This window comes from Hemitrygon akajei, chromosome 15 (assembly GCF_048418815.1).
Source record: "Hemitrygon akajei chromosome 15, sHemAka1.3, whole genome shotgun sequence".
Lineage (NCBI taxonomy): Eukaryota > Metazoa > Chordata > Chondrichthyes > Myliobatiformes > Dasyatidae > Hemitrygon > Hemitrygon akajei.
The window spans coordinates 44359200-44378731 of NC_133138.1; the positions used below are offsets into that span (position 1 = coordinate 44359200).

General features: G+C 41.5%; 1 protein-coding gene across 4 annotated transcripts in view; it reads left to right on the top strand.

Annotated features, from left to right (window-relative positions):
- The first annotated feature begins 17100 nt into the window (after positions 1–17100).
- LOC140739298 (glucocorticoid receptor-like) overlaps positions 17101–19532 on the top strand; it is a 101602-nt gene continuing 99170 nt past the window's right edge. Inside the window, exon 1 of one of the 4 annotated variants that reach the window (XM_073067458.1) lies at positions 17101–17236. The gene's annotated coding sequence lies outside the window, so the exon portion shown is untranslated. Of the gene's footprint in view, positions 17237–18027; positions 18190–19532 lie in introns of those variants that run through there. The other 3 variants (XM_073067460.1, XM_073067459.1, XM_073067457.1) reach the window with 3 other exon arrangements.

The following is a 19532-nucleotide window of genomic DNA, read 5'->3' on the forward strand; positions in this document are numbered from 1 at the left end:
CCATTGAATCCTGTCTCAAGAGTTCAAGGCATTTATGAAAGCAAACCATATTTAGCACATCAAATCAGCACCATATCATTCAGCCTTTAATGGCCTTGCTGAACGATTTGTACAAACAATGAAACAAGCCCTCAAGACTTCAGAGGGAAATTGATCTCTCAACCACTGCCTTTGCACTTTCTTGCTGACATACCACAGTACACCTCATGCCACCACCAAAATGGCTCCAGCCACTGCACTGATGAAAAGAGAGCTTCGAAGCCAGCTTGACCTGCTTAAAACCCCAAAACACAAAACAGATTGTGCTAAGTGAACAGAAAACCCAAGCAGAGAGGCGTGCCAAAGCAAAATACTGAGCTTTTACAGCAGGGGAGTGAGTACTTGTCTGGGACTACAGTTCTGGAACAAAGTGGATAGCAGTAAAGGTAGTGGCACAAACTGTCCTGTGTTGTACACAGTGGAAACTAGTAACCACGACATTTGGAGAAGGCATTTGATCAGCTGTTGTCCACTTCTGAGTCTATTGAAAACTACACAAACTCACCAATCCAGATTTGGTTGTAGAAATGGGGCAGGAATCTGAGATAATGACTGCAAAACCTCCGTTAAGATCAAATGACACAGCCAGTCACCTGTCCTTTCTGAGATGCCCCTACTGACAATGCAGTACCCCAGGATGTTGGTACCCTCACAGGAACAGGCGACCTCCAGGAAGGTTGAATCTGTGCTTTAGTGACACCTGGGACATAACAATCCCACATGTTATCTCTCGGAATAGAGGTAGTCTTTTCTCTTTCCTTAGTTTAGAAGCAAAAAGCATTGTTGTTGTTGGTTGAATTTGAATGTTAATGGTTCAGCAACTGGTCTGCATATGGGAAGGGGGAGAAACCTTTAAAAAAGGTGGGGTGGGGAGGGACATGTTATGTATTCATGTATATTTTGACCCTTGCGGGTTGTGTGTTATTTACTGAACGTAATGTGAGAGGGCATTCTGGGTAGATGGCCAATGAGCAAAATAAGCAGTTACATATTTGTTCCTCACCTCTCTGTCTCTCGTTTGTTATTCACATCAACCCGGCTTCCAAGTACCACAAACAGCCTTTACTAATTAATGCCCTATCAACCTCTGCTTTAAATATACCCAAAAACTTGGCTAAGTCCCATCAGCTGCATTATTTCAGCTTAGTTAGTTAAAATATCTGGAGTAATAACCTAATAGCAGTAATGGTGACCACAAAACTACCACGTGGTTGGAAAAACCCCATCTGATTCAATAATTTCCATTAGGTGATGAAATCTGTCTGCCTTATCGGGTCCAGGTTGTGTACGACTCCAGGCTCACAGCAATGTGGTTGGCACATATCTACTCTCTGAAACGTCAAAGGAAGAGTCTTGGCTGCACCAATTATCTACATTAAACTAATAAGAATTAAGCCAGAAGGACCATTTAACATTGGATTTAGACACAACAGAGGCAGATTTAGACTAGCCAATCCAAACCTGTAATAATTTATTCAAAATCTGGGATATCTGTCACAGTTGCAGAATAACAGCTGTGTATATCTAGGATAACCTCTCAAAGGACAGAATAGACATGAACATAATAGATTACAATCAAGATGAGCAGCATGTCTATGTAGTCTCACAACATTAGAACCAAAATGTTTCCTGCCATCTATTATCTATCCTCATTCATCTTACACATCCACCAATTTTTAACAATTTTCCACCCTTAATGAAACAGATCTGAGGACATGTAGATCAGTTCAACATTTACTTCAACCTCCAAGTATTAAATAAAGCATCCTAACATAGAATTGCAAAGGCCCTGGTTTTGCACAGAGCTTCGCCTCTAATAGCTGACATTACCCACATGAGAGCAACTTTGGAACATGCACGTAAGTTTTGAAATTGCTCTCAGCTCTTTAGCATTTTCTCAGAACTAACCTCGAGTCTGTTAGCAGGAAGGAATTATGGGGCAATTACACAGCATGTCCTCTGGGAAATCAACCTGAACAATATATATCTATTTAGACCTGGCACAAGAGTAGTTTTTATTCACATTTATTCAATTGGAGGAGAAAGACTGCAAGGGACAGAATAACTTTTTAGCATTTAACATGTTCGTAATTGGCTTAATTTTATTAATTTATTTGTGAGTTTTTAATTGTTTTATATAAGTGAAGGTGCACCTATCAGATCTCCAGAACATTTCATACTTGTAGCATTTAGGAATCGAGGTGTCCAGGATGGTACAGGAATTCAGAATTCACTTTACAACCAGCCAGTGTTTATTTCTAGAGCTAGAGACTACAATCAGCACAATCTAGCCTGTAGCAAACTCTTTATCTTAAAAACAGCTCACCAAACATGCCCCCTGAATGTATGCCATTACTTAAACAACCCATTTTGCAAAAAATGATCATGCTCAGAATAAAGAGGGTGAGCTTTAGTTTGACAACTGCCCATTCCTAGCACTGTTTTTGAAACTATTCCCAGTTCCCTCACCACCCACCATTCTCTAAGGAAAATTAAGAACAGAGAATCTTATGATAAATCAAATTAAAATACAGAAGTGACAGCAAGTCAATAATATTGAATCCATGATGAGCCTGAAATCTTACAGGAATTCCTTCCCGAGATTAGTACATTCAAAGTTCCCGTTCTTTCTAGCAAGCTTCGCTTACTTATTTCACCTGGTCAGCTCACTCATAGCTAGATTCGTGGCTTATGATTCACAAAAGTGTTGCATTATATTTTAAAGTCATTTTATTATAAAAATAAATACACTTCCACAGGTTTAACCAGACAAACCACATCCATTGAGGGGGTGTGCAGAACACAAGTGGCTCAGTTAGTGGAAACTTGTGAATAAAATGAGGGCAACATAGTTCATTTCAAATGACCTATCAACTGGCAAGTCTTTAGACTTTGGGAGGAAACCACGCAGTCACAGGGGGAAAAATATCTTGTAATTAAATGTCATACTTTTATCAAAAGATTTACGCTGAAGACGAGAGTTAACCAGTTTTACTGAATCTGATTCTGAATCAGATTTATTATCATTGTCATATATTAAGTGAAATTTGCTGTTTTATGGTAGCAGTTTAGTGCAAAGATATAGCATTATTATAAATTATAAAATAGTGCAAAAATAATCAGTTAGGGTTTACGGGTTCAGAAATTTGATGATAGGAGCAAAAACTGCTCTAGAATCATTGAGCGTGGGTCTTAAGGCTCCTGTATTTCGTCCCCGGCAAAAGTAGAAACATAGAAAACCTACAGCACAATACAGGCCCTTCAGCCCACAAAGTTGTGCCGAACATGTCACTACCTTAGAAATTACTAGGCTTATCTATAGCCCTCTATTTTACTAAGCTCCATGTACCTATCCAAAAGCCTCTTAAAAGACCCTGTCATATCCATCTCCACCACCGTTGTTGGCAGCCCATTCCACACACTCACCATTCTGAGTAAAAAAAACTTACCCCTGACATCTCCTCTGTACCTACTCCCCAGCACCTTAAACCTGTGTCCTCTTGTGGCAAACATTTCAGCCCTGGGAAAAAGCCTCTGACTATCCACATGATCAATGCCTCTCATCATCTTGTACACCTCTATCAGGTCACCTCTCATCCTCTTTCATTCCAAGGAGAAAAGGCTGAGTTCACTCAACCTATTCTCATAAGGCAAGCTCCCCAATCCAGGCAACATTCTTGTAAATCTCCTCTGCACCCTTTCTATGGCTTCCACATCCTTCCCATAGTGAGGCGACCAGAACTGAGCACAGTACTCCAAGTGGGGTCTGACAAGGGTTCTATATAGCTGCAACATTACCTCTCGGCTCCTAAATTCAATTCCATGATTGATGAAGGCCAATACACCATTACCTTCTTAACCACAGAGTCAACCTGCGCAGCTGCTTTGAGTGGCCAATGGACTCAGACCCGAAGATCCCTCTGATCTTCCACACTGCCAAAAGTCTTACCGTTAATACTATATTTTGCCATCATATTTGACCTACCAAAATAAACCATTTCATACTTATCTGGGTTAAACTCCATCTGCCACTTCTCAGCCCAGTTTTGCATCCTATCAATGTCCCACTGTAACCTCTTACAGCCCTCCACACTATCCACAACACCTCCAACCTTTATGTCATCAGCAAACTTACTAACCCATCCCTCCACTTCCTCATCCAGGTCACTTATAAAAATCACAAAGAATAAGAGTCCCAGAACAGATCCCTGAGGCACTCCACTGGTGACCGACCTCCATGCAGAATATGACCCATCTACAACCAGTTCTGGATCCACAAAGCAATGTCCCCTTGGATCCCATGCCTCCTTACATTCTCAATAAGCCTTGCATGGGGTATCTTATCAAATGCCTTGCTGAAATCCATATACACTACATCTACTGCTCTTCCTTCATCAATGTGTTTAGTCACATCCTCAAAAAATTCAATCAGGCTTGGATGGCATGACCTGCCCTTGACAAAGCCATGCTGACTACTCCTAGTCATATTATAACTCTCCAAATGTACATAAATCCTGCCTCTCAGGATCTTCTCCATCAACTTACCAACCACTGACATAAGACTCACTGGTCTATAATTTCCTGGGCTATCTCTACACCATTTTTTGAATAAAGGAATAACATCCACAACCCTCCAATCCTCCGGTACTTCTCCTGTCCCCATTGATGATGCAAAGATCATCACCAGAGGCTCAGCAATCTCCTCCCTCGCCTCCCACAGTAGACTGGGGTACATCTCATCCAGTCCCAGCGACTTGTCCAACTTGATGCTTTCCTAAAGCTCCAGCACATCCTCTTTCTTAATATCTAAATGCTCAAGCTTTTCAGTCCGCTGCAAGTCATTACTGCAATCACCAAGGTCCTTTTCCATAGTGAATACTGAGGTAAGGTATTCTTTAAGTACCTCTGCTATTTCCTCCGGTTCCATACACACTTTCCCACTGTTACATTTGATAGGTCCTATTCTTTCACGTCTTATCCTCCTGCTCTTCACATACTTGTAGAGTGCCTTGGGATTTTCCTTAATTCTACCTGCTAAGGCCTTCTCATGTCCCGTTCTGGCTCCCCTAATTTCCTTCTTAAGCTCCTTCCTAATAGCCTTATAATCTTCTAGATCTCTAACATTACCTAGCTCTCTGAACCTTTTGTAGGCTTTTTTTCCTCTTGACTAGATTTATTACAGCCTTTGTACACCACGGTTCCTGTACCCTACCATAATTTCTGTCTCATTGGAATGTACCTATATAGAACTCTACATAAATATCCCCTGAATACTTGCTATATTTCTTCCGTACTTTTCCCTGAGAACATCTGTTTCCAATTTAAGCCTCCAGATTCCTGCCTGATAGCCTCATAATACCCCTTACTCCAATTAAATGCTTTTCTCACTTGTCCCTATCGCTCTCCAATGCTATTGTAAAGGAGATAGAATTATGATTACTATCTCCAAAATGCTTTCCCACTGAGATATGACACCTGACCAGATTCATTTCCCAATACCAAATCAAGTACAGCCCCTCCTCTTGTAGGCTTATCTACATACTGTGTCAAGAAACTTTCCTGAACACTCCTAACAAACTCCACTCCATCTAAACCCCTTGCTCCAGGGTGATGCCAATCGATATTTGGGAAATTAAAATCTCCCATCACGACAACTCTGTTTACACCTTTCCAGGATCTGTTTCCCTATCTGCTCCTCGATATCCCTGTTACTATTGGGTGGCCTATAAAAAAACACCCAGTAAAGTTATTGACCCCTTCCTGTTCCTAACCTCCACCTACAGAGACTCCGTAAACATTCCCTCCATGGCGTCCACCTTTTCTGCAGCCGTGACACTATCTCTGATCAACAGTGCTATGCCCCCACCTCTTTTGTCTCCCTCCATGTCCTTTCTGAAACATCTAAAACCCGGCACTTGAAATAACCATTCCTGAAGTAATGAGAAGAGGTCACATCTCAGATGGACATTTCTGGACATTTCTACCCTGGGAGAAATGACTTGACTATCTATCTTAAATGTGCCTCTCAATTTTATAAACTTCTGTCAGGTCCCCCCTCAGCTTCCCGCACTCCAAAGAAAAAGCAACCCACATTTCTTCAGCCTCTCCTTAAAGCTCATATACTCTCATCTGGTAAGCACCTTTGAACTTTTTCTAAAGCCTTCACATCTTTCTTGTAATGGGTGACCAGGACTGCACACAATACTCGAAGTATGGACTAACTAAAGATTTATATAGCTGCAACATAACTTCCTTCCTCTTTTACTCAACACCTCAAGCAACTAAGGCAAGCATGCAATAAACTTACCATAGCATCCTGTCGACTTGCAAGACCAAGGAATTAAGGCCATCAGGCCTTTCACGTTACTGTGTAATTGCTCTTCACTTTCTCTGTAAATGTAACACTTTAATCTTCACTTTGTTCTTAACCTTGTACTACCTCAATACACTGTTCTAAAGAGTTATCAGTTTGAACACTATACAAGTCAAGATTTTACTATACCTTGGCACGTAACAATAATTAAAAAATTACCAATTTACCCTGTTATTAAATATGTTAATTAGCTTTCTTAACTACTTGTTCAACCTGCCTGCTAGATTTTAGTGATTTATAGAATGGAATATCTGAATCCTTCTGTAAGGCACTTATTAGCAACCTTTCTCTGTTCAGTTAATAATCTACCTTTTGATTTCTCTTATCTATGTGCATGACCTCATACTTCCCCATAGTAATCTCCACTTGCCAAACTTTTGCCCACTCACCTTATGTACATCCTACTGCAAAAACATTGCAAGTGCATATTCCAGGCTAATCCAAACAGTACAAGAGGTACGTATGCACCTATTTTATCTTCTTGGCAGCCATAAAGGAATGTATTTTTGCAGGTAATAAATGTACACATGCAGCAAATCTACAAAGGGGTGTTGATGTGCCCTGAAAGTGGCAATGCAAGTAGATAGGCTGGTAAAGAAGGCATGGGGCATACTTGACTTAATTGGTTAGGGAACTGAGTAGAAAAGTTGGAAAGTTTTGTTGCATTTGGGACATTGGGTGCAGTTACAGGAAGGGTGTGGGGTCTTTGGAGTGGGTGAAGTAGAGATTCACCAGGATATTCATTACTATAAGCAGAGATTGGACAAACTTTGATTGTTTTCTCTGCAGCACGAAGGCTGAGGGATGATCTGACAGAAGTATATAAAATTATGGGAAGTATATTTCGGGTCTTCATCCCAGAATGAACATGTCAAATTTTACAGAGTATAACTTTCATGTGAGGGGCAAAGTTTGAATGAGATTTACAAGGCAATTGTTTTTACACAGAGAATGGTAGGTTCCGGGTGTAATAGAAGCGGATACAAGGCAACATTTTGAGTGACTAACAGGTAGGAAATAGAGGGATATAGGCCATGTGTAGATGTAGTTTAAGTGGCCCAGAACAGACATGGTGGGCCAAAAGGCCAGCTCGAGGGATATAGGCCATGTGTAGATGTAGTTTAAGTGGCCCAGAACAGACATGGTGGGCCAAAAGGCCAGCTCCTCTGCTGTATTATTCTACGTTCAATGTAAACAATTATTAAAATAATCCAATAACTTTTTTCTTGCATTGGTTTCAGGTGAAGTTTCAAGTTATGCAAGATCACAGGTAGAGACATCAAGTTCTTGGTTGAGTCAAGAAAAGGGCCTCGGAGCTGTTAGGAGAGAGTTCAACCATTGTGCTGGGTTGAAGGTGGATTGCACTTCAACTAAGCTAATGAATGACAAGTGAATCATTAAAGTTCACAAGTTAAATGCCGATCTCTTATTGCCGGTCAATGCTTGGATCCTCTTGGCTGAAAAGTTGTGCAGGACGCAGCAGGCTATTACCATGCATACTTCCACTGAAGATAGATATTGCTCTGAAGATGGATATTCCATCCAGCCTCATCCACGCTGTGCAAGCAGTACTTTTCATCAACTTGTTCACCTTTTCTGCAGCCACAAGTGTGTGTATTTGTGCATGGTGACAACTTTCCTGGGTATCACTGCCAATACTCCAATAGAGCATCACAAGTCAGATCTTCAATGGATAGTCATTGTTATTGAACATATGAACCTGAAAGCATTCTCACCAGGGGTTTCAAACAAGGCACTTTGCCTATAAATAGAAAGGACAGTAATCCATATTGGTTAAGAAAGGTTATATTCAGTAGGATGCTTACAGTTTAATGAAGCTAACCAGGTCTTCATACAAAGCTTCCAGAGCAAAATAGGTCTCTCCATCTCAAGGTTAAGTTTATTGTCATTCAATCAAGTGCATACATGCCACCAAATGAAATAATGGTCCTTCAGAGCAAGGATGCTAACACAGTATATATAACTCACACACAACACAAAGGCAATATTACCACAAATAAATTAACAAATAATAAGATGCAAATAAGATCGTTTCCCAAATACTAGGAAGTTCTCCATATCCTTCCATTCTCAGGTACAGCTCAAAAATTTTGAAGCTGCAGAACATCTCTTGTAATTTTGGGATGGAAATAATTTGTCCAAGAGATTTGTTATTCCTTTTCACCATTATTTTCTTTGACGTAGACATTTCGCATAATAATTTTAGCAAATTCTGTCCCTGTTTCAGATCAGTTTCCTGATATGTTCAGCCTGTTATTCTATTCCTCTCTGTGTCTATAATGAAAAGTACATTCTTCGTGTTCACCATTATGTTTGTTTACAACACAAGTGTACTTAGAGAGTGACAGCTCCAAATTTCCTATGTGCTCCAGCAAGCAGGGAGCTTTTGTCATCAGATTTTCCCATCCAGAAATAAGCTGCACTTACATAATGAAGCTTCTTCAGGAATTCCTCATGCTCTGCTCTCTACACATTGGTCCAATTATGTAATCAATCTTCCCTTTTGTGTTTTGTGCAAATTACATCATTTTAACCACAATACCCAGAGTCATTGTCCACTGAGCCAAAAATTACCATTGAGAATAATGCACCAAAATATGAAAGAAAGTGCTATTTGCTTTTCAAAGTAAATCTGCTGCTTGCAGACAATTTAGAGAGGATGGCTGCTATAGCTTCCTTGATTTATATTTGATATTTCGGTTTTTTTTAACTCCTTAAATGTCTCTTTGGAATAATAACTTCTAAACAAAAACAACAAAAAAATTTATCTTTTTTTATTAAAACACATTTTAAAGCAGTTTTGCCAGTCTCCAAAACAAGTCTGTTTCTATTAATCTATTATAAATCTATTATACTATGGGCTGTTTATCATCTGCTACAATATCATTGAAGGTTAACATGGTTATCTGCTGAAAGGCTGCTTGAGGCTTGTAACAGTAAAGATATATTAATGAATGTGATATGAGAAATAGTTTCAAGAAATATTAAGAAAGTGTTTCATAACACAACAAGAGATACCCGAGGGAGAGACGGGGAGAGCAACAGAGGCACACGGCAACTGGGAGAGAAAGAGAAATGAAAAAAGGAAATAAAAATGAAAAGTAGAATCGGTAGAGATAGAGAGAGAGTAGCATTGTCATGGAAAGATAAATAGAGAGAAGAGAAACAGAAGCAGTGTTTTTTATGAAGATTTTAATTAGATTTTTATGATGCTGGTCAACACTGATGGTATTCAAAATTCAAGTTCAAGGTAAATTTATTTTCAAAATATCTACAGTATATGTCAACATATACTACCCTGAGTATATTGTCCACAAACCTCTGGCAAAATTGCACCATTAAGTGACTTGTTGTATGTAGCTCCAATGGGAATCATCAAATATTCCAGTTTAGGACTACAAGAGCTGAAATCCAGTCACAGCCATGGGTACTTCAGTAAGCAGCATCGTTTTAAGACATATTTAAAAATCTATTGATACTCAAAATTTATGAACCCCAGATGACAGATTCAGGTTATGAGTGCAGTTTTCCATAAGAAAATGGAAGTAGGGATGCCATACTGCCTACAGGTACGATTGAAACACAGAGGCCTTAGACTTCCACTTCCCAGTATCCTACTGATGAATTTACAGTCTCTGGAAAATAAAATTAAAGACCTCAAAGCAAGATTGCAGTATTAGAGTGACATCAGGGACTGCTGTGTACTCTGCTTTATGGAAATATGGCTTATACCATCTATTTCAGATGCAATGCTGTAATCTGACGACTTTACCATTCTCCACAAAAACAGGACAGCTCAGTCTTTTAAAGGCAAAGGAGGTGGAATTTGCCTTATGATTAACTCACTGTGGTGCAAAAAGTTGACGGTTCTTTCTGAGTCCTGCACACCTGACCCGGAACATCTGGCAGTCAAATGTTATCAATTCCTACTGCTGAGGAAGTTTGCCACCATCATCCTGGTAGCGGTGTACATTACACATCTGGGCAACGTCAGGCAGGCATTAGAGGAGCCGAGCCACATAATCAGCAGGCATGAAACTGTGCATAACGATGCCCTCACTATCACTGAGGGAGATTTCAACCAGGCCAGCTTGAAGAGGTCTCTGAACAACTCCTCCAACATATGACCTGTGGAACCAGAGGAGCCAACACACTTGTCCACTGATACACCACCATCAAGAACACTTACCATTCCGTTCCACATGTACACTTTGGAAAGTCCAATCACCTGGCTGCACTTCTGTTCCCAGCATGTAGGCAGAGACTAAAGACCACAGAAGCAGTGGTGCCAATCAAGGGAGGTGCAGGAGCACCCATAGAGGATTGTTTTGAGTAGACAATATTCCGAGATTCGAGTCTGAATGAATACACCACAAATGCCACGACATCATCAAGAAGAGTGTGAATAAGCAAGGGCTTTTGTGAACATACCGGACATACCCAAACCAAAAACTGTGGATGAACCAGGAGATTCATAGTCTGCTGAGGGCTTGATCTGTGGCATTCAAGACCAGTGATCCGGAACTATATAAGACGTCCAAGTACAACCTACCATAGACTATTTTAAGGGCATAAATCAGCTGCACATCATCTCCGGTAGAGTTTGCATGCCATTACTTCCTACAAAGTGAAATCTAACATCATGAATAGCTGTAATGCCTCAGGCCCAATGACCTCAATGCCTTTTATGCATGCTTTAAAAGGGAGAATAAAACTACACCTGTGTGAAACTCTGCAGTATCCAGTGACCCTGCGACCTCTGTCTTGGAGGCCGACGTCAGAACATTTTGTGAACCCTCACAAGGCATCAAGACCTGATGGTGTAACTGGTATGACTCTGAATATCTTTGCCAACCAACTGGTGGGCGAGTTCAAAGGTATCTTCAATCTCTCTCTGTTGCAGTTGGAGGTTCTCACCTGCTTCAAAAGGACGACATTAATACTAGTGCCCAAGAAGAATGGGGTGACCTGCCTCAATTACCTTGGCCAGTAGCATTAACATCTACTGTGATAAAGTGCATTGAGAGGTTGTTCATGGCTAGAAACAACTCCCACCTAAGCAAGGTGAGACCAGCTGCAAGTTGCCTATCGCCACAATAGGTCTACAGCAGATGCAACGGCCTTGGATCACCTGGGTAATAGTATTACCTACAAAAAGGCTGCTGCTCAGCATTTAACACAATCTTACCCTCAGTTCTAATCAACAAACTCCAAAACCTGGGCCCTTGTACTTTCCCCTGCAACTGGATCCTGGACTTCCTCACTAGAAGACCACAGTCTGTGTGGATCGGAAATCATCTCCTTTCTGATGATCAACACCGTGGCTAAGCACGTTGTTCTACTCTTGTCATACCCTTGATTGTGTGGCTAGGCACAGCTCAAACTCCATCTATAAATTTGCTGATGACACCACTATTGCTGACAGAATTTCATATGGTGACAAGGCGGCATACAGCAGCAAGATAGGTCAGCTGGTTGAGTGGTGTCACAGCAACAACATTGCACGCATCATCAGTAAGACCATGATTGTAGACTTCAGTAAGCAGAAGGAGAAGTTGAGGAAACACCCATCAATCTTAATCGAGGGTTCAGATGTGGAAAGAGTGTGCAGTTTCAGGTTCCTGGGTATCAACATCTCTTTAAGATCTATCCTGGACTCAATTTGTTAATGCAATTACAAAAAAGGCATAGAAATGGTGATATTTCATTAGGAGTTTGAGGAGAATTATTATGTCACCAAAGGCACTCGCAAATTTCTACAAATGAACCATGGAGAGCATTCTAACTGGTTGCATCACTGTCTGGTATGGAAGGGCCACTGCACAGGATCCAAAAGAGCTGCAGAAATTTGTGAAGTCAATCAGCTCCATCATTGGCACTTGCCTCCCCAGCATCCGCGATGCCTTCAAAAGGCGATGCCTCAAAAAGGCAGCGCCCATCATTAAAGATCCCTATCACCCAGGACATGTCCAATTCTCATTGTTACCATCAAGGAGGAGGTACAGGAGCCTGGAGACTCACACTCAATGTTTCAGGTACAACTTCTTCCTCTCCACCATCAGATTTCTGAATGAACTGTAACTGGTTTGTTTTCCCTCTGATTTTGCATGGCTTTGTTAATAATATATATTACACACACTCGCACTCACCTTACTGTAATTTATAGTTTTTACGATTATGCACTGCTGCCACAAAACAACAAGTTGCACGACATAAGCCAGTGATATTAAACCTGATTCTGAGATTCCTTTTCTTGCACACATTCACGGTAGAACAAAGAAATACAATAGAAGCAATGAAAAACTATGCACAAAGACTGACAAACAACCAATGCGCAAAACAAGACAAACTGCAAATACCAGAAATCTAATAATAAACGAAAAAAGAAACAAAAACATAAATAATACAGCAAGCATGAATAGTAGAGTCCTTGAAAGTGGGTCCATCAGTTGTGGAATCAGTTCAACGTTGAGGTGTTTCTATTGACAGAAATCTCATTAACAAACTCATGCCAGTATCCAGGTAGCTTTTAAGCTTTCACGAGGGCCTCTTTTACATACAGTACATTCCTTCTCGGTGTGGTATGCTCCACCAGCATCTCTGCAACCCTCTGACTGAACAAGGAAGCATGCCACATGCTATCACTCAGAAATGATTCGTGAACCCATCCCAAACTAATCAGCAATCTGCAGTAGCTGGAAGAGTGCTGGTTAGCGTGCACCATTGAGGACTCACTGAAGATTGCATCGTGATAAAACAGAATTAGGGAGACAACCAAATGCACAAAAAGTGGAGCTGTTGGATTCTTGCCTGGTGAGTATACAAGTAAAATTTATTTCCTCTTTAAACTATATAAAGTAATTTGTTCAACATCTTGAAATCCGGTACGGTTTATCAGCATGGCCGCTTCAGTGAAGCAGCAGCTGTGGACTCAAACATCTATTTTGGTTGCTGATTAAATGGTGTTGGTCTTGCATGAGATGGCTGTAATGAAAGCTGTGTGCAGAAGGGAGCAGTCTGCCCTAATTAGCAGTGAGTAATGGCAATTGTGAAAGCTGTACACTCAACTTACAAAATCTAGGAACATACGCACTAAAATAACAGCACGACTTGGTAGCGCTATTAAGATAATGAAACTAATTGTTTTGTTTGCTTGGCACAATTCTGGCAAGCCCATCAATGAAGCAGTGCCGCTGCCAGTATTCACCAAGCATCACCATTGGATACACATAAAACTACGATTTATAAATAAAAGCATTGGCACCTAGGCTCGTCAAAAAAACTCAGTTAAACACATCCAAGTTTTATGAAATATGGTTATTTAACTTGTACATCATAGACTGCTGCGTGAGCTCATTCAGATTATAGGACTCCAGGACTACTTTGCTTGCACCGCAGAAAGGCATTTAGCACTTTCCTGAAATTGGGGGTCCCAAAATGATTCATTCTTCTGAGCTTTGTGCTTTTCTAAAATAGTGCCATTCCTTCTCATTCCCAGGGTCAAATCTAGGGCGAGTATCCTGTATTGGAAGCTAAGTAAGGGCCTGAATGTCAGCTGCTCCTCCCCCTCCTCCATTCCCTTATTCTGGCTTTTGCTCTTTTCCTTTCCAGTCTTGGCCCAAAATGTTGACTCGTTATTCCTCTCTATGGATGCTGCTTGACCTGCAGAGTTCATCCAGCATCTGCAGGATCTCTTGTGTCTCGGAATATAAGCTGCTGGGTATAGTTGCCCTTCAAACATTGAATGCAATTTAACATAATGTTTAAAATGGCACCGAATGTAAGCTGTTTAGGGGGGGGAAATATGAAGCTTTCACCCTGCACCTCTGAATTTTTTCCAAGGCTCCTGTACTATCTTACTTTGTGGGAGATAGCATTTAAGCTTTGCCACAGCTGTCAAGTATCCTTCTGGGATTCAAGTTTGCTGTGGATTTGTCCATTTTGCATGCAAGGTGGCTTTTTGGAGGTTGTGTACCTGGTCTTCATGTGTTTTACTTGGTCACCAGACCTGAACGCCACTGATCTGGCTCTCAACAGGCTATGGATCTTTTGATTCATCCAGAATTTCTGGTTGGGGAAGACTCTGAATGATTTTGAAGGGACAAACTCATCTACAACTTACTTTAAAAAGTCAATGGCAACCATGGTGCATTCATCAGATTCTCTATTGAGTCTTGAACATTACCTAATTCACAATCTTGAGGCAAATCCCTTGGCTGTTCCTTTGCCTGCTACAATCACCTCTTTATTGTCTTTACCTCTGGTACGTTGCTCTTTAGCCTCGGCCTATATGCAGGTAAGAGGAGGGAGTCGAATCCGGTCCAGTCCCCACTTTACATCAAAATGAGCCTTTAGGTAGGTATCTCCTTACTCAAGGAGAAAAGGGTTAGTCCATTCCTTGGAATGCAGAGGGAGTTTTAGCATGAACAATTGCACAACAAACAAATCACAGGAAGTCACATCCTTCTTCACAATCACAGATGTCCACAAATACATTCATCACAATAAGAGCACAGTGACATTGCGTAACATAATCAACAAGCAACCAACCATTTTCCAGCAGCCTTCACTCTTTGCCATCCCCAGAAATGAACTCTTCCACTGAGCCGGCACAGAGCATGTGCCGCCAGAAGCAGACACCCCACCCAGCAGTCAGGTCCTCTCCTTGAGAATGGAAGCAAGAATAAACAGGGCATGTCGGGGTAAATACCACTGTCCTGGTATGTGCAAGTGGAAACAAAGCCGCCCGTAGCCTAATGTGCGTATGTGATAAGCAGAGCATCAGCACTACCCGACAGTGATAATGAGAGTTATGGGAGGGGAGGGAGAAATTACTTGTAGCACACCTGCTCTGTCATAGCATGTCATCTAAAGCTTCGACAATTTTCTATATATGGACGGATGGAAAGTATACTGACTGGTTACATCAGGCCTGATATAGAAATGGTCTGGAATGGAAAAGTAGTGGATACAGCCCAGTCCATCGCAGGTAAAGTCCTCTATGGGGAGCGCTGTTGCCGGAAAGCAGCATCTATCATCGAGGGCCTCTGCTTTCGAGGCCATGCCCTCTTCTCAGTGTTGCCATTGGGAGCCTCAGGTCCCACACTAGAAGGTTCAGGGACAGTTATTACCTCTCAACCACCAAGCTAGAGGGAATTACTTCATTCACTCCAACACTGAACTCAACTCATTCTCTCTTTTTATATTTGTGAAATTTGTTTCGTTTGCACATTGGTTGTTTGTCCATCTTTATTGTGGCAGTTTTTCATAGATTTTTATTATGATTTTATTTACTGTGAAGGGCAACAAGGAAATGAACTACAAGGTAGTATATATGGTGACGTATATTTAGTTTGATAAGTTTACTTAGAGCCTTAGTATTATTTTTATTAATGTTGTTATTCTGATGAAATCATATTTCCATGAAAAATTGGAATTCTTCAGGCTGACTGCAAAATTGAGGCCAAACCCATTGCTATTTCTCCATGGTGACTTTGTTCAACTGTGCCAATCACTGGGACTCATTGGATAATTTTCAGAATTTTTTCTAGAAATAGTCCTAGATTCCTCATTTGCAGTGCAAAATATTTGTATTTGTTAGCCATACTTTTCACTTTTGTAGCGGTAACAGGGTAATGGAAACTCTAGCTTTCCAAATAATTGGAGGGGGAGGAACCATAGAAAATACTGCATTGGAAAGCCAAAGCAGACTGTAGAACAACAATATCCAAACACTGGAATATGCCATTTGAGCTTTAGGTCTCCAGAATAAATTATAAAGCAACACATTCTTGATTCAGAACTGAGCAATGGCTGAGTTATGGATGAAACTAGAGAAGTTCAATGCTTTTTAAAAAAAAACTGATGGAAGTAAGTACAAATATAAAGACAGGCAAACAACGAACCTGGAGCTGTTTGCTGCTAGAACAATCAGCAGCAAATCGTGACTTCGAATAAGTGACAGAGACGGAGAAGAGGCTACGTTTGCTTCCAATATCTGATCAATTTAATAGCGAAAAGGCAGGTGGAAGGTTCTGTTTTCGCAGTGGACTGTTAGATTGTGCAAGTTGTACTGTCTGCAGTTGAATGAGTGATTGCCGGGGGGGGGGGGGGTTAAATAAATATCCACACGAATTTGGCAAGTAACGCTGATTTATTGGGCTACATAGCAAATATCTATTCTCTGTATTTACGAGCAATTCTAACGGGCAGAATGGAAAATTGGATAACAGGTGTCAAAAATAAGTCATTTTTTCCATTCTAATTTTATTTTAACATATTTGAAAGCAAGAAGGATAAAGGTAATGAGATGAGAAACCTGATGCGATGATAAGAGTGTCCCTGACCTAGTGAGTACTTTAATCATGGTTCGATTTTAGCATGTAAGACTGACAAGGAGAAAGCTGAAATAAGTAGAAAATAACCATGTTGTTTGACGCACCCTGACTTCTATAAGTCGACGGATTACAATTTGTATAATTATCTGTTTTAGCAATGAAAAAGTGAAGTGTTTAAATTAAAATGATGGGCACGTTGGTATTATATTTCAAGAATTAGAAAACGACATCTTTAATCGGGGTTTAAGACTAGCAAATGCTCGATAACAAACCTTTCTCACTGCTCCATCTACAGGCCACGCCAATAGTGGATGAGTGCAGGGAGCTCCGCACAACTTCAGTCAGTGCCTGCCTGCTGCTTCTGTAGACGTTTTTTCCGCCTCTGGAAGGTATCAATTCTCAGCACTCTGCTCCTCCTTTTCACGCTGAGGATTTTATTTTGCGGTAGGACCGAATGTTCGTGGACGTAAGTTTCAATTAGCATTGCGCAAAACTACGCAAATCAAAAGTAACACACCACCGAGTTTGTGGTAATAGCCGAGCCGAGACTAAACTGTTGACACCCACTTGTGTCACATTTCTTAATAAATCTTTATTTTTGTTGGCATTTCCTCCCGAACATTTTGCGTGCTTGGGGTTGAGGCCTCAACTCGGATTGAATTATTAGCAGGACTAGACATTATGTTTAGCGGGAAGTTTTTACTCCGTTTGTTGTTTCCTTTTCCGCCACCTCTTGTTGACAGAGATCGGTCTTGAGGTTTTAAAACAAATGTCTCTTGCGTGTGTACGTTTCGGAAACGCCCCCCACCCAAACTGATCAACCAAACAAAAACTTGCAACAACTAACACCGAACTACAATATTAGATAGTTGCTGGTATACATGTATACAGATCCAGGGGAATTAAGACATTCTGAATATCTTTTATGAAACCTTCACTGTTTCTTAAAGCGGTGCTTCCTCGCACCAATAGTTTGACATGTCATTAATTTAAGTTGCACAACTTAAATTTAGAATTGCTTCTAATATTTGAGCAGTTCTGCATTGAGCAGTTCCAGCGTATTTTTTTCATTAGGAATTAAAAAATGTTAGCGCGTTTTCTTAACTTCCTTCGTGTTGTATTTTTGTTTTGGGGGAGGGGGTGTGGTAGCGGCGCTTTATTTCTGGCGCAGCATCGAAGTAGAGGCGACCTTGCATTTGACGTTGTGTCGCGCTTGCGCGGCGAAAGCAGTCCGCTGATTGGGCGGCGGGACGTCGCGGGTGCGCGCAGCATCTGGGTTGCGTGGCCGCGCCGCTGCTGCAGTTCGGCGATCTGGTGGCGAGTGGCCGTGGGCTGGCGGGGACGTTTTACGGAGGTGAGAGAGTTGGGGCGCTCCCTCTTCCACAACCAGAGCAGGTCCGGGCCGGGCGGCGCCATGAGGTGAGCAGCTGATCGGCGGCGGACTCCAGTTTACGGGGCTCGGAAGTTGCGTTCGAGGGGGGAGCGGCTCGGGCCCGTGACTTGGGCCCTAACGGCCCGCAGCTGTCACGGGAACTTTGGACGCTCTGTTCAGCCCCGGGGGCCGTTGCCTGTATTTCTGCTACACCAGTGTCAACTTGACCGTTTAACCTCTTGTCGATTTGTATTGGAGTTTATAATGTAGTTAAAGCACACTAAGTTGGGTTGATAATGTAGTGTACACACACACACACACTTTGATGCACCTTAAAGTCGCACCTGAATTGATTGAAATCGCACCAGAAACCCGAACGCAATTCATCGCCCGCGCCTTCAAGAGCTCTCACTAAACTGACGGTTTGTTCAAGACCGGATTGAAAGCTTTGACAGCGACCAACACAGTGGGTACAGGTATAACTTCAAATTCGTGTGGGTGAGTGGCGGAAAGAGTTGTACAACATAAAATTCAGCCGCAAGGCCCGCCGACGTCCTCCCGCCCTTGCTGTGGACGAGTGCGCGGTTCCCACCGTGTTCTCATCGGACACCTCAGTACCCACAAAACTGGAGTAGAACCAAGTCGGCCGGGATTCTTGAGGAACTAACTACAGAATAATAGGAACGTTTTACATAAAATGAGAGATGTCACAGTCATCTCCGGTTTCCATCGATTGTGACGAAGCTGCACTGGGTCTTGATGGATCGTCTAAAAGTCTGTACAGTCATATTTTCGGAAGGCACACTTTGCGCTTTATTTTGGCGGCAGATGTCATTTTTCTCTCTATCGATTGGTGTGCAGATTCTGTTTCTGCAGCAGTTCCCAAAGATAGTACTGCCGCCTGAATTCTAGCACTAGACTTCTCCCGGACTATTGGACTTGACTGTACTACTCGGGCTTTAACTACTTTTGATTAAGGATGGACAAAGTCTAGCATTAAATTGACGCTAATCACTCAGCACTTTGTGATATATATCCCCGTTGCATTAAGGTTTTATGCTGTATTAAAAAGAAGTTTGCCACTAAAATTACAATACGTGTTACAAGGGATGGAAGGTATTATGAATAAAACTCTAAATGTGTCTCTCTGAATTGTTTTTTTTCGAGATACAGTTCCTAACAGGCCTTTCCAGACCAATGGGGTGCACTGCCCAGCAACCCACCTCTTTAACATTAGCCTAATCATATGACAACTTACAATGACTGATTAACTTACTAACTGGTAAGTCTTTGGAGTATGGGAGGAAACTGGAGCACCCAGAGGAAACCCGCACAGTCACAGGGAGAACGAACAGACTCCTTACAGACAGCAGCAGAGTCAAACTCTGAA